Genomic DNA, 12,861 nt, shown 5'->3' with positions numbered 1-12,861 from the left:
TTGTGAGTGTTGCCGGCTAGTGAATGTAATTTTCATCTTTTTTCGAATTTGTGAGTTTTGGAGAGAGAGAGAGCTTTGGGTAAAAGGGAAAGGGAGGGGAGAATTGACAGAGAGTAAAGTGTGTGTGTGTGTGTGTGTGTGTGTGTGTGTGTGTGTGTGTGTGTGTGTGTGTGTATGTGTATGTATGTAGATGGGTGTGGTGTGTGTGTGGATGAATGTAAATTAGTGACGAAGTCTTAGATGTTCAGCAGGTATGTGAGTGTACGAGGTGGGAGATGGGGGGCATTTAGTGCAGTGGTTCCAGTTTGTGTGTGTGTGTGTGTGTGTGTGTGTGTGTGTGTGTGTGGTGTGTGTGTGTGGGGGGGGGGGGGTAGGGAGGAGGCAGTGATTATAGGGAAAACAGCTGGGTGTAGATAGTAGTAGTAAAGGGGAACTGAGTGGGCTGGGCAGTGATTGTGAGTGACTTATGTAGAGATATCGTCATATCTCTATGTTTACTTTATCTAACACACGACTACACAAACATGCTTCCCGTATAGTCAATGTTCCCCCTCTCTTCTGTCCCCCCCCCCCCCCCCCCCCCAGACAATAACATCACTGCTCAACATGTAAGACATCGTCACTAATTAACACTCACTCATATCCACCCACACAAGCATGCGTACACACACACACACACACACACACACACACACACACACACACACACACACACACGAACAAGTGAGTGAACTTCGTGTCTGCGCAATATATTTTTTGTAGGAATGTCGGTATAAAATTCCATGTTTCGTAGTAATATGTAAATTAATCATCAATCTCAATAATACAGTGGTTACACAGAGCAGTGGAATCATCTCAGAGTAGATAAATCACAAGTTTGGACATCGCTGGTCGCTCTATAGGCCAGCTGTATAATCGCTTTGCACCACTTTTTCATTTCCTTTTTTCTACGCTGCCGTAGCTCCACGCTTTTTGCATTCGTTTTTATAATTCTGAGCATATTTACGAGTCACATGAGACGACACGTTTCATTATATTGTCATTTTCAATGTAATAGAGATTTTCACTTATATTCCGACGAATATTTTTATTCACTCACTCTAGGTCGTAGTTATGCTCCGCAAACTTTTCACAGTGGCATACGACTCAACGTCCTAGCTAAACGCGTTTCCAGGCTCCACCAGTTTATATCGTTACACAAAGCTAATTCGTAACAACCACGTTCACGCGCCTACACTGGTACGATGACTTCACAGGCAAAGAAAACACTGCACGACAGACACGTACAGACATGATGTATCCGCTGTGGACTCAACCGTTGTTTACGCATTATTAGTTTCGTAGTTATTAGAAACTGAAATCTGACGGCATTTTGTTACAGAAAGTTCGATCGACTAGCGAATTGACGTTTTTACGTAAAAAACATTGTATTCACAGGTTGGCAACATTCGCAACCTACACAGTAAACAAACGAATAAACATAAACACTGTGCTGAGCGCGGAATACATGAAATTACAACTCTGGTTGTCTTGTGATGCCTTGAAAAAGTGAAGTCAAGTAGAAATAACATCGATACAGCATAAGAAAAAGTGAATTTAAGAAAGACGAAAAATTGCCAAGAGTCAATGTGCAACCAAGTTTCTTTCGACATCAATCTCCGCTAAGACCGAAAGAAAAAGCAGCGTCGCAGATTACGTAAACAACAGGCAAAAACAACGTAAGTAAATCATAAGCTGATTTTATAAAAAAATATGGTTTTTAGGATTCTTTGCGTCAGTCTTTAAAAACGCAACCCTTTCTTGTCCGTCTATCTATCTGTCTTTTCGACTGTTCAAAACCCTTTTTCTCAGGCGCGAGTAGACTTCATCAAGTTCAAATTTATGTCACATTTTACGGTGTTTGTCCCTTGGCGGTGTAACAGTTTTAAGCTTCTAAGTCAATACAATCAAAATATACAGCCATTTATGTAACATATTGTGATTCTCGAAACCTCTGTCATGAAAACCTATAGGATACTTCTCGTTGACCTTGAATCATGAAATTTGACAAGAGGAAGTTTCGCACTAAAAGTAAAGGGAAAAAACAGAAAGTTGTTAATTTGTAATTATATCACACGAAATAAATACCTTTTTGCCATTTCTTATGAATCTGCCTGTCTGTTCTTCTGTTAAGACCACTTGCTCTGTGCAACAGGTTGGCATATTACGTTCAAATTTATTTCACCTATTAAAGTCCATGGTTTCTTGGCGGTGTAAAAAATTTAAGGTTAAGTCAATGCGATGAAAAGATTCTGCCTTTTATGTCATATTTTTTGAAACTCATTCATCAAAATCTATAGGATACTTCCCCTTGACTTAGAATAATGAGATTGGGCGAGAAGCAATGTTTCAAAGTACAATTAAAGTGAAAAATCTGAAACTTGTTGAGTTGTAATTATATCACATAAAACCGTCTTTTTGCCATTTGAACATACATGTCATTCATCACCTGTCAAAAGCATAATAGGCGAACATAACTGCATGCAAAATTAAATGTAAGCTGTAGTCACGTTTCAGTAAGTAAACAAAAAAATATTTTATTAATTTCATCTCTCTGCATATACAAGTATAAACTGAAGTCACCTGCTCGCTTCTTATCATATGTCTGGGCTTGTCTGAGGAATTACTGTAGTGATTTTGATACGGTTTGGAGTTCCCAGGACCAATATCTTGTCATTACCGATATTGATAAAGGGCAAAAATCATTCCCAGGATGGATGAAATATATGTGTGTGTGTGTAAATAAGTTCGTACGAAACTGTCAGTGTAAGAGTCCTGCTCTCACTTTGTCATTTTTTTTAAATCAATAAATACCAAAATGTAAAATTCGAAACTTGTTTGGTGGTGATAATACTTTTCATTTGCAGTAGGCTTAAGGAGAATTCAGGTAATTGGGTCGCAAACGGTTCTAGGGTTCTGGATACAGCGTGTAAATGCTGATAGGTCGTTGATCAAAAATTAACTATGGGTTTTCCTTCTTAGGGATAGATCTCAGCATGTTTCGTTACCATGGAGCAGGATATTTCGATATATGGCTGAAAAATTATATATTTCTGTTGAGACAGGTACTAGGCTGTCCACAACGTTCTTGCGGGTTACGCTGATACCATCGTTGCCTGTCAGTTTAGTGATTTCCTCTCAGAGAGGTCACAATTCGTAGTGATGGTAAATCATCGAGTAGAACAGAAGTGATATCTGTCGTTCCGCAAGGTAATGTCGTAGGCCCTCTGCTGTTCCTGATTTACATAAATGATCTAGGTGATAATCTGAACAGTCCTCTTAGATTGTGTGCAGATGACACTGTAATTTACCGTCTAGTAAAATCATCAGACGATCAATTCCAATTACAAAATGATCTAGAGAGAATTTCTGTATGGTGACGAAAAGTGGCAATTGGCACTAAAGAAAGAAAAGTGCGAGGTCATCCACATGTATACTAAAAGAAATCCGATACATTTTGGGTATACGATAAATCGCTCAAATCTAAGGGCTATCAATTCGACTAAATACCCGGGAATTACAATTACGAGTCACTTCAATTGGAAAGACCACATAGATAATATTGTGGGGAAGGCGAAACAAAGACTGCGCTTTGTTGGAAGAGCACTTAGAAGAGGCGACAAACAGACTAAAGAAATAGCCTACATTACACTTGTCCGTCCTCTGCTGGAATATTGCTGCGCGGTGTGGGATCCTTACCAGGTAGGATTGACGGAGGACATTGAAAATGTGCAAAGAAGGGCAGCTCGGTTCGTGTTATCGCGCAATAGCGGTGGAAATGTCACTGATATGATACGCGAATTGGAGTGGCAGTCACTGAAAGAAAGGCGGTTTTCTTTGCGGCGAGATCTATTTACGAAATTTCAATCACTAACTTTCTCTTCCGAATGCGAAAATATTTTGTTGCAACCCACCTACGTACGGAGAAATGATCATCATAATAAAATAAGAGAAATCAGAGCTCGAACGGAAAGATTTAGGTGTTCCTTTTTCCCATGCGCCTATTCGAGAGTGGGATGCTGGAGAAGTAGTATGAAAATGGTTCGATGAACCCTCTGCCAGGCACTTAAGTGTGAATTGCAGAGTAACTATGTAGATGTAGAAGAGATTCCTAAACGCTGTAGTAGTGATTCTCGTGACTGCTTATCTTAGTGTGTTTATCGTAACGTGTTTTATGTGGAAGTTTCGTGGTTAGTTGTGTAGTCTGCGGACCTTGCGAGCGATATTTCTTTGCAGCATTATGTTTATGTTAGTGGAAGTCTGGTTCGTACTTAGGAGTGCCGTAATGAGTTACCTTTTGTATGTTCCTATAAACTGCTAATGACCTAAGCTGGGATATTCCTTCAGCAAGACCTCAAGCGATTCCCCCCGTCATCGTTGTTAATTTGAGCTAATGTCCCTTCTCTAATGACCTCGCTCTCCACAGGACGTTAAACCCTACAAAAACTAAAGGTCACACTTGGCCGCCGTAGCAGGGCAGGTGTCTCCGACTGACCCGTAAGTGCGGGCGGCTATTTATAGGTCATGCGGGTACTCATCCGCCCTTACCCTCGGCCTATCCTTCTGACGTGTCCCTTCTGCAACTGTCTGCTTCGCTACCTCTTCACCTCCTACCGGTGTCACTCCAAACATCTTGCCGTTTCCGAATTGGTTTGATGCAGCTCTCAATACAGTAAAACTGCATGCTCTCTGGAAAAATTACGGCTGTAGTTTCCCCTTGCTTTCAGCCGTTCACAGTACCAGCACAGCAAGGCCGTTTTGGTTTGTGTTACAAGGCCAGATCACACAATCATCCAGACTATTGCCCCTGCAACTACTGAAAAGGCTGCTGCCCCTCGTTGTCTGGCTTCTCAACAGATACCCCTCCGTTGTGGTTGCACCTACGGTACCGCTATCTGATCGTTGAGGCACGCAAGCCTCCCCACCAACGGCAAGGTCCATGGTTCATTGGGGGGGGGGGGGGGAAATTGCATCATATTCGCTGTCAATTCCCAGCTTCTTCTACCCTGCGCTTTCTAGTCGATCACCGTGCGCTGAGGTGACAAAAGTCGTGGGACAGCGGTATGCAAATATACAGATGGCGATATTATCACACAAACATGATACAAAAGAGCCGTGCTTTTTGCGGAACTCTCATTTGTACTTAGGTCATTAATGTAAGATTAATCGACGTGATTATGAACGCACGGCGGGAATTAACAGACTTTGAATGGGGAATGGTAGTTGGAGCTAGGTGCATGGGACATTCCATTTCAGAAATCGTTAAGGAATTCAGTACTCCAAGATGAACAGTGTCAAGAGTGTGCTGAGAACACCAAATTTCAATCATTACCTCTCTCCACGGACAACGGAGTGGCCGACGGCTTGACTTAACCGAGGGGAGCGCCGTTTGCGTAGAGTTGTCAGTGCTAAGACACAACCAACACAGCGTGAAATAACCGCAGAAACCAATGTGGGACGTACGACGAAAGTTTCAGTTTGGACACTGCGGCGAAATTTGGTGTTACATCTACATCTACATTCATACTCCGCAAGCCACCCAACGGTGTGTGGCGGAGGGCACTTTACGTGCCACTATCATTCCCTCCCTTACCTGTTCCAGTCGCGTATGGTTCGCGGGAAGAACGACTGCCGGAAAGCCTCCGTGCGCGCTCTAATCTCTCTAATTTTACATTCGTGGTCTCCTCGGGAGGTATAAGTAGGGGGAAGCAATATATTCGATACCTCATCCAGAAACGCACGCTCTCGAAACCTGGACAGCAAGCTACAACGCGATGCAGAGCGCCTCTCTTGCAGAGTCTGCCACTTGAGTTTGCTATCACGCTTACCAAATAACCCTGTGACGAAACGCGCCGCTCTTCTTTGGATCTTCTCTATCTCCTCTGTCAACCCGACCTGGTACGGATCCCACACTGATGAGCAATACTTAAGTATAGGTCGAACGAGTGTTTTGTAAGCCACCTCCTTTGTTGATGGACTACATTTTCTAAGGACTCCCCCAATGAATCTCAACCTGGTACCCGCCTTACCAACAATTAATTTTATATGATCATTCCACTTCAAATCGTTCCGCACGCGTACTCCCAGATATTTTACAGAAGTAACTGCTACCAGTGTTTTTTCCGCTATCATATAATCATACAATAAAGGATCCTTCTTTCTATGTATTCGCAATATATTACATTTATCTATGTTAAGGGTCAGTTGCCACTCCCTGCACCAAGTGCCTATCCGCTGCAGATCTTCGTGCATTTCGCTGCAATTTTCTAATGCTGCAACTTCTCTGTATACTACAGCATCATCCGCGAATAGTCGCATGGAACTTCCGACATTATCTACTAGGTCATTTATATATATTGTGAAAATCAGTGGTCCCATAACACTCCCCTGTGGCACGCCAGAGGTTACTTTAACGTCTGTAGACGTCTCTCCATTGATAACAACATGCTGTGTTCTGTTTGCTAAAAACTCTTCAATCCAGCCACACAGCTGGTCTGATATTCCGTAGGCTCTTACTTTGTTTATCAGGCGACAGTGCGGAACTGTATCGAACTCCTTCCGGAAGTCAAGGAAAATAGCATCTACCTGGGAGCCTGTATCTAATATTTTCTGGGTCTCATGAACAAATAAAGCGAGTTGGGTCTCACACGATCGCTGTTTTCGGAATCCATGTTGATTCCTACGGAGTAGATTCTGGGTTTCCAGGAACGACTTAATACGTGAGCAAAAAACATGTTCTAAAATTCTACAACAGATATACGTCAGAGATATAGGCCTATAGTTTTGCGCATCTGCTCGACGATCCTTCTTGAAGACTGGGAGTACCTGTGCTCTTTTCCAATCATTTGGAACCTTCCGTTCCTCTAGAGACTTGCGGTACACGGCTGTTAGAAGGGGGGCAAGTTCTTTCGCGTACTCTGTGTAGAACTTGCTCCCCTTCTATGTGGGCTATGGAAGCAGACGAACGACGCGAGTGCCTTTCCTAACAACAGGACACCGCCTGCAGCGCCTCTCATGGGCTCGTGACAATATCGGCTGGGCCATAGGCTACTGGAAAACCATGACCTGGTCAGATGTTTCCCGATTCCAATTTGTAAGAGCTGGTGGTAGTGTTCGAGTGTGGCGCAGACCCCACGAAGCCATGGACCCAAGTTGTTAACAAGGCACTGTAGAAGCTGGTGGCGACTCCATAATGGTGTGATCTGTGTTTACATGGAATGGACCGGGTCCAATTGTTCGCGATTCGTTTGAAGATTACTCTGAATAATTCGAGTGAATTGTTTGGCCACCCAAATCATCCAGTATGAGTCCCATCGAACGTTTATGAAACATAACGGAGAGGTCAGTTCGTGCACAGAATCCTGCACTGGCAACATTTCCGCAATTATAGACAGCTGTAGAGGCAGCATGGCTCAATATTTCTACAGGGGATTTCCAGCGACTTGTTGAGTCCATGCCACGTCGAGTTGATTCACTACGCCGGGCAAAAGGAGGTCATACATGGTATTAGGAGGTATCTCATTGCCAAAAACTTGTGTAATTAATGCGGAGCCCAAGAGTAAACAAAAAAACGCCGATACCAGTAGTAGAATACGATCAATTTTACTGTCAGTCTGAAAAAATGAGAAGTATCGTGTCCTGTAATTTTTATGTAGGGCCTTTTCAACCGAAAAGAATTGGTAGTTTGTTGTCTCTGCGGTGACGGGAAAACAGTCTCTTGTTCTGATGTTATTCCAAAGGGGAAACTCTACTTATTTTGTTATTTTCTCTGCTGTTGATAGCCGGCCGCTGTGGCCGAGCTGTTCTCTGCGCTTCAGTCCGGAACCGCGCTGCTGCTACGGTCGCAGGTTCGAATCCTGCCCAGGGCATGGATGTGTGTGATGTCCTTAGTAAGGTTTAAGTAGTTCTAAGTCTAGGGGACTGATGACCTCAGATGTGAAGTCCCATAGTGCGTAGAGCCTTTTTTTTTTTTGCTGTTGATACCGCGTCTATCATTGTAATTATAAAATGCTGATATCGATGCATTTGCTATTGAACCAGTTTCGCCTGCACGTGCTCTCCAGCTGTAGTACATAAGTAGCGTTATCTGTGGTATGAATTTCCTTCCCAACATTTATTTCATCATTGATTCTACAAAGGTGTCTCATAAGCTACTTTTGTGTCGAGTGGCAATCTCTCAGTTAAATGGGAATTTGAACTTAGTGCTTCATGTGATGTGAGATGACACGAGCACTTAACGATGTACCCGTCCAATGTTCACCGAAGGAATAATAGAGAGAGAAGAAAAGACATTAAAGTCAAAAAGTGTAGTTTGGAAGCTGGTTTATAACGCACAGTTAAGAGGAGCTAAATCGAAATAATCCCTAACCCAATTCTACGAAGGGGTGAAGCAAAAGAGAATATGTGACATTAGAAAAATGTTGTCTTTTTCGTTGCAGCCACACCTTGGAGAAATACTAAATACTGAATCCATAGAAGGTAGCAGATATAATTATAAGACGACCTAAGTTTCTTAAGTCAGCAGGAAAGTGGGAGACTACGAGATTGTTTAGTCTGACATCCAAATCTGGACACGGGGACATTCCATCGGCGTTCCCAGAAAGTCCACAGAAGTGTTGAACTACAAGTAGATGTGGGGCATAACAGTCAGGAAAGCAGCAGAAATAGGAGTGTCGTTATCCTATTTTGAGCCAAGAAAAGTTAAAAAATTACTTTTTGAGGTCCTGGGGAAAGCCTGCTGCAGTCTAAAGTTTTATAATGTGATGGGAATCTTGGGGAAAATAAGACTAGAATACAGAGAATGTCGAGAAACTTGAGACTGTGTTGAGATTATAACTGCTGCCTTTTGACTAGCAGTGAATGAATGACTTTTGCAACAGCAAACAGCAGTAGAGGTGCAAAGGTGAACTGACAACGATGCTGAAACTTCCTGGCAAATTAAAACTGAGTAGCGCGTCCGAGTTTTTATGTGAAACTCTTCCTTTTAAATAAAACAAATGTCTACATCTTCATTGCTCATATCTACATATTTGCAGCCCTCTGCTGCTAGAGAGCTCCGCATTGTAACGTATGACATGTCGGTGTGAGACACAACTATGTCAGTGCGTGAGGCACAGCGTGCTGTAATCCAGTTTCGAATCCGAAGAGTTCGCTCACACGTGGAGCCCCCTCTCCCTCATCTTGACAATGCCAGACGATACACAAGTGCTGCGGCATCTGCAAAAGTCCGACGCCTTGGATCCACTGTCATCGATCATCCTGCAATGACGTCCCAACTTTGCTTCATCCGATTTCCATCTGCTTCCAAAACTTAAAGAACACATCACATTCGAGGACTTCACATCGATATTGATGAAGCGGAGCAAGCAGAGATGAGGTTATGGCTCCGTCAACAAAATCAAACATTCTACTCTGATGGTATCAACAAACTGGCCTCTCTTTTGGAGATATTTTGTCGTCGCTGTGATTACTATGTTGAGAAGTAAATATGTAGACAAGAGAAAAAGGCGCTGAATGTTAATAACGTATACTGTATTTAAAAAGCTGTAAGAGTTTTCACATAGAAAATTCGGAGACATTACTTTTCAGCAAGCCGTCGTATAAAAATAAGAAGGGAAACGAGGGAAATATAGCAGGAACAATGATGACCTCTTAAACTGAAAAACTAGGGATTTAGCGAAAGTACGAGTAAATGAATTGCGCTGTGTAGGAAGAAACGTTGTGCAGTTTGTCCGAAGGAATGGTTTGATGTGTACGTAGGGAAATGTGGAAAGAAAACATTTTAAATGGAAAACCAAAACTTGAGGTTCCGGTGAGAACTTGGAGAACATGCGAGGAGGTATCTGGGTCGAAAACTGATAGAAGATATTTTCTCTGCCAGTGTATGTACTTTAAGTGGATGACATGTGGTGGTGTGAAGTTCCTGATCGTGGATTAAATTCTAAACTTCTCCACAGAGTGTCAAGAAATGATGGCACATGATACTGCAGGCGATCGGTCCGTCAGCAAGCTAGGCACTACTCAAGAGGTGTAGGATATGTGCAGGAACCGAGTTTCACCCCTTTCCTTGTCTCATCATCATGCAGCACAAACTTGACACCGCAATAGCAAACCTAAAATAAGATAAGTCACCCCCAGAACCCAACATGCTGTTGCGGTGAAACGCCGCATCTAGCACTGATAATGGCTTCAGTTCGCTACAAATTCTTTAGCTACGCCAAATAGGGAGGTTGTTGCACCCGCTATTCTAAATAGTCCCAGTCGTTTTGTATGATACTGTGATCGGGTGATTTACTGGCCAGTCGGTGTGCGATTGGGTGGCTTAGTGTCGGTCAGACCATCGAACACGGCTGTTGTTATCTTGGAAGACGGAGCAGTCCACAGGGTACTCATCACTGAGATATATAAGGAAGGGCAACACTTGAAACTACCTGACAGATTAAGAGTGTGCTCCAGATCGGGTCTCGAATCTGGGCCCTTTGCCTTTCATGGTCAGGTGCTCTACCGACTGAGCTATACAAGTACGACTCACAACCTGCCCTCAAAGCTCCAGTTCAAGTAGTACCTCGTGTCCTACCTTCAAAACTTCACATATAATCTGCGTACCTAGAGGGAGTAATATTCCTAGAAAAAGGATATTCTGGAGACGTGGTTTACACCAAAACCTTCAGATGTCAGACTTTCACTTCAGTACCAAACGTTGTATGCCGATAGAGTATGAACCAAAACTCCGATTTAGCTCGTACTATGTGCTATCGTCATCAGAACGGGCTTAACAAGTGTTAATTAAAAGTAACACCAGAGCTACGGAGCACATCAAAAGCATATCCGTGAGTAACAATACATGTTGCTTACATGGGGAGGTTGCTAGAGCGTTAGATCTACGTACCAAGGGTACCGAGTTCACACCCTAATATGGAATTTCTTTCTACTGTCTTATGCTAGAAAGTGTTATAAGGGACAACGTGTTTATGACACGGGAAAGGGCTGTTTGGAATTTATAGCAGTGCTCTCTTGGCAGTCTGCTTTCGCTTCATTTCTTTGAAAGTAGTAAACTTTCAGAGAACATTTGCAATTTCACGTAATATACAATCGTAACGGAAAAGCAAAGAAACAATTGCATCACACGCGCGGAATAATAATAATAATCAAAATAATAAGGTCAATAATACATAACGTTTGCTTCGCGGGGTAGCCGCTCGGTCTGGGGCGTCTTGTCACGGTCCGCGCTGCTCCTCTTGTCGGAGGTTCAAGTCCTCCCTCGGGCATGGGTGTGTATGTCGTCCTTAGCGTAAGGTAGTTTACGTTAGATTGAATAGTGCGTAAGCTTATGAACCGATGACCTCAGCTGTTTGGTCCCATAAGACCTTACCACAAATTTCCATTTACATAACGTTCAACCAACGAAGCCAAAGCAGACTGCGGAAAGAACATTGCTAAAAACTTAGAAAAGTCCTTTTACATGTCAGAAACTTTTTCCCATGTAACAGTTCCGTGCGTAAACAAAAAATTCTGGTAAGTGGGGTTTGAACACGGGGCCTTTGATTCGACGACTGAGTCCTCTACCTTCTCACCAACACGACATCTACAATACAACGACTTACAGATATACTTTTCCTGTCCTCCGTAGCTTTCATGATAATTTTAATTACCATTTACGCATGTTCTAATGGACGACACCACACAGCACGAACTAAATTGGTGTCTTAGTTCATACTCTGTCGACATAGCAACGTTTGGTACCAGTCTGAGTGCCTAACATCCGGAGATTTTGGTGTTAGCAACAGCCTGGGAAAAGCAGATAAGCAATTGTTGGCTATCACGATCCATATATACGCTGCATAAATGGCCAACTGCAGTTGATGGTTGGAGTGCTGACACAACAGTTACAGATAGTTTGCATAATCCAGTTATGTTGGCCAATGATGCAGCGTATATATGGATCGTGGTACCCCTTCAGCATCAACTACGGACTGAAGATTGCGCACTGAAGCGCCGAAACTGGTAGGTACACAATAAATAAGATCATAAGGACGTCTGTAGGCGTTTCATTTTCTGCGAAAAACAGTGTTCGCACGTTGCAACATTGCAGGAATCACAGCTGTGTGGGGCCAGCCAGAACGCGGGAGATCGGCCAAGTTTGCACGACGCCGACGACGACGACGACGATGATGATGATGTTTGGTTTGTTGGGCGCACACGACGACGATGACAGCCGCCCCGCCCAAAGTCTTACCGTGCTTTGTTCACTGTCGGGTCTCCGTAGAAATTCTGCAAGCGCCTATGAACGTCTGCGGTGCTCTGGTTTTTCGCCAAAGGAAACACAATGACAGCTCTGTCCTTAGAGCACACCTGGATTACTGACGCTATTTTGAAGGCTACGTATAGCGCCGAAACCTATCGTAAATTCATGAAACTCCAGCGGCGGAAGTGGGAATATTCCACGATGTTCCACAACAAATTCCGCATTTGTTTCAACCGAAATTGGCCGAGGAAAAAAATATAGCATTATTTATTGAACGCCGCCCGTAAAATATATCTAAAGTGTCCTAAAATTTGATTATCGGCAACAATGTTTGATCTTTTTAGGTCTTCAGACTTAAAAAGCAATGTTTTTCTTTTCATGTTGATATCGCTAGGCATTTGTCTGCATTTTATAATATACACTTTGGGCCATTAAAATTGCTACACCACGAAGATGTGCTACAGACGCGAAATTTAACCGACAGGAAGAAGATGCTGTGATATGCAAATGATCAGCTTTTCAGAGCATTCACACAAGGTTGGCGCCGGTGGCGACACCTACAACGTGCTGACATGAGG

This window comes from Schistocerca nitens, chromosome 1 (genome assembly GCF_023898315.1).
Source record: "Schistocerca nitens isolate TAMUIC-IGC-003100 chromosome 1, iqSchNite1.1, whole genome shotgun sequence".
Classification (NCBI taxonomy): domain Eukaryota; kingdom Metazoa; phylum Arthropoda; class Insecta; order Orthoptera; family Acrididae; genus Schistocerca; species Schistocerca nitens.
This window is presented reverse-complemented; position numbering follows the sequence as displayed.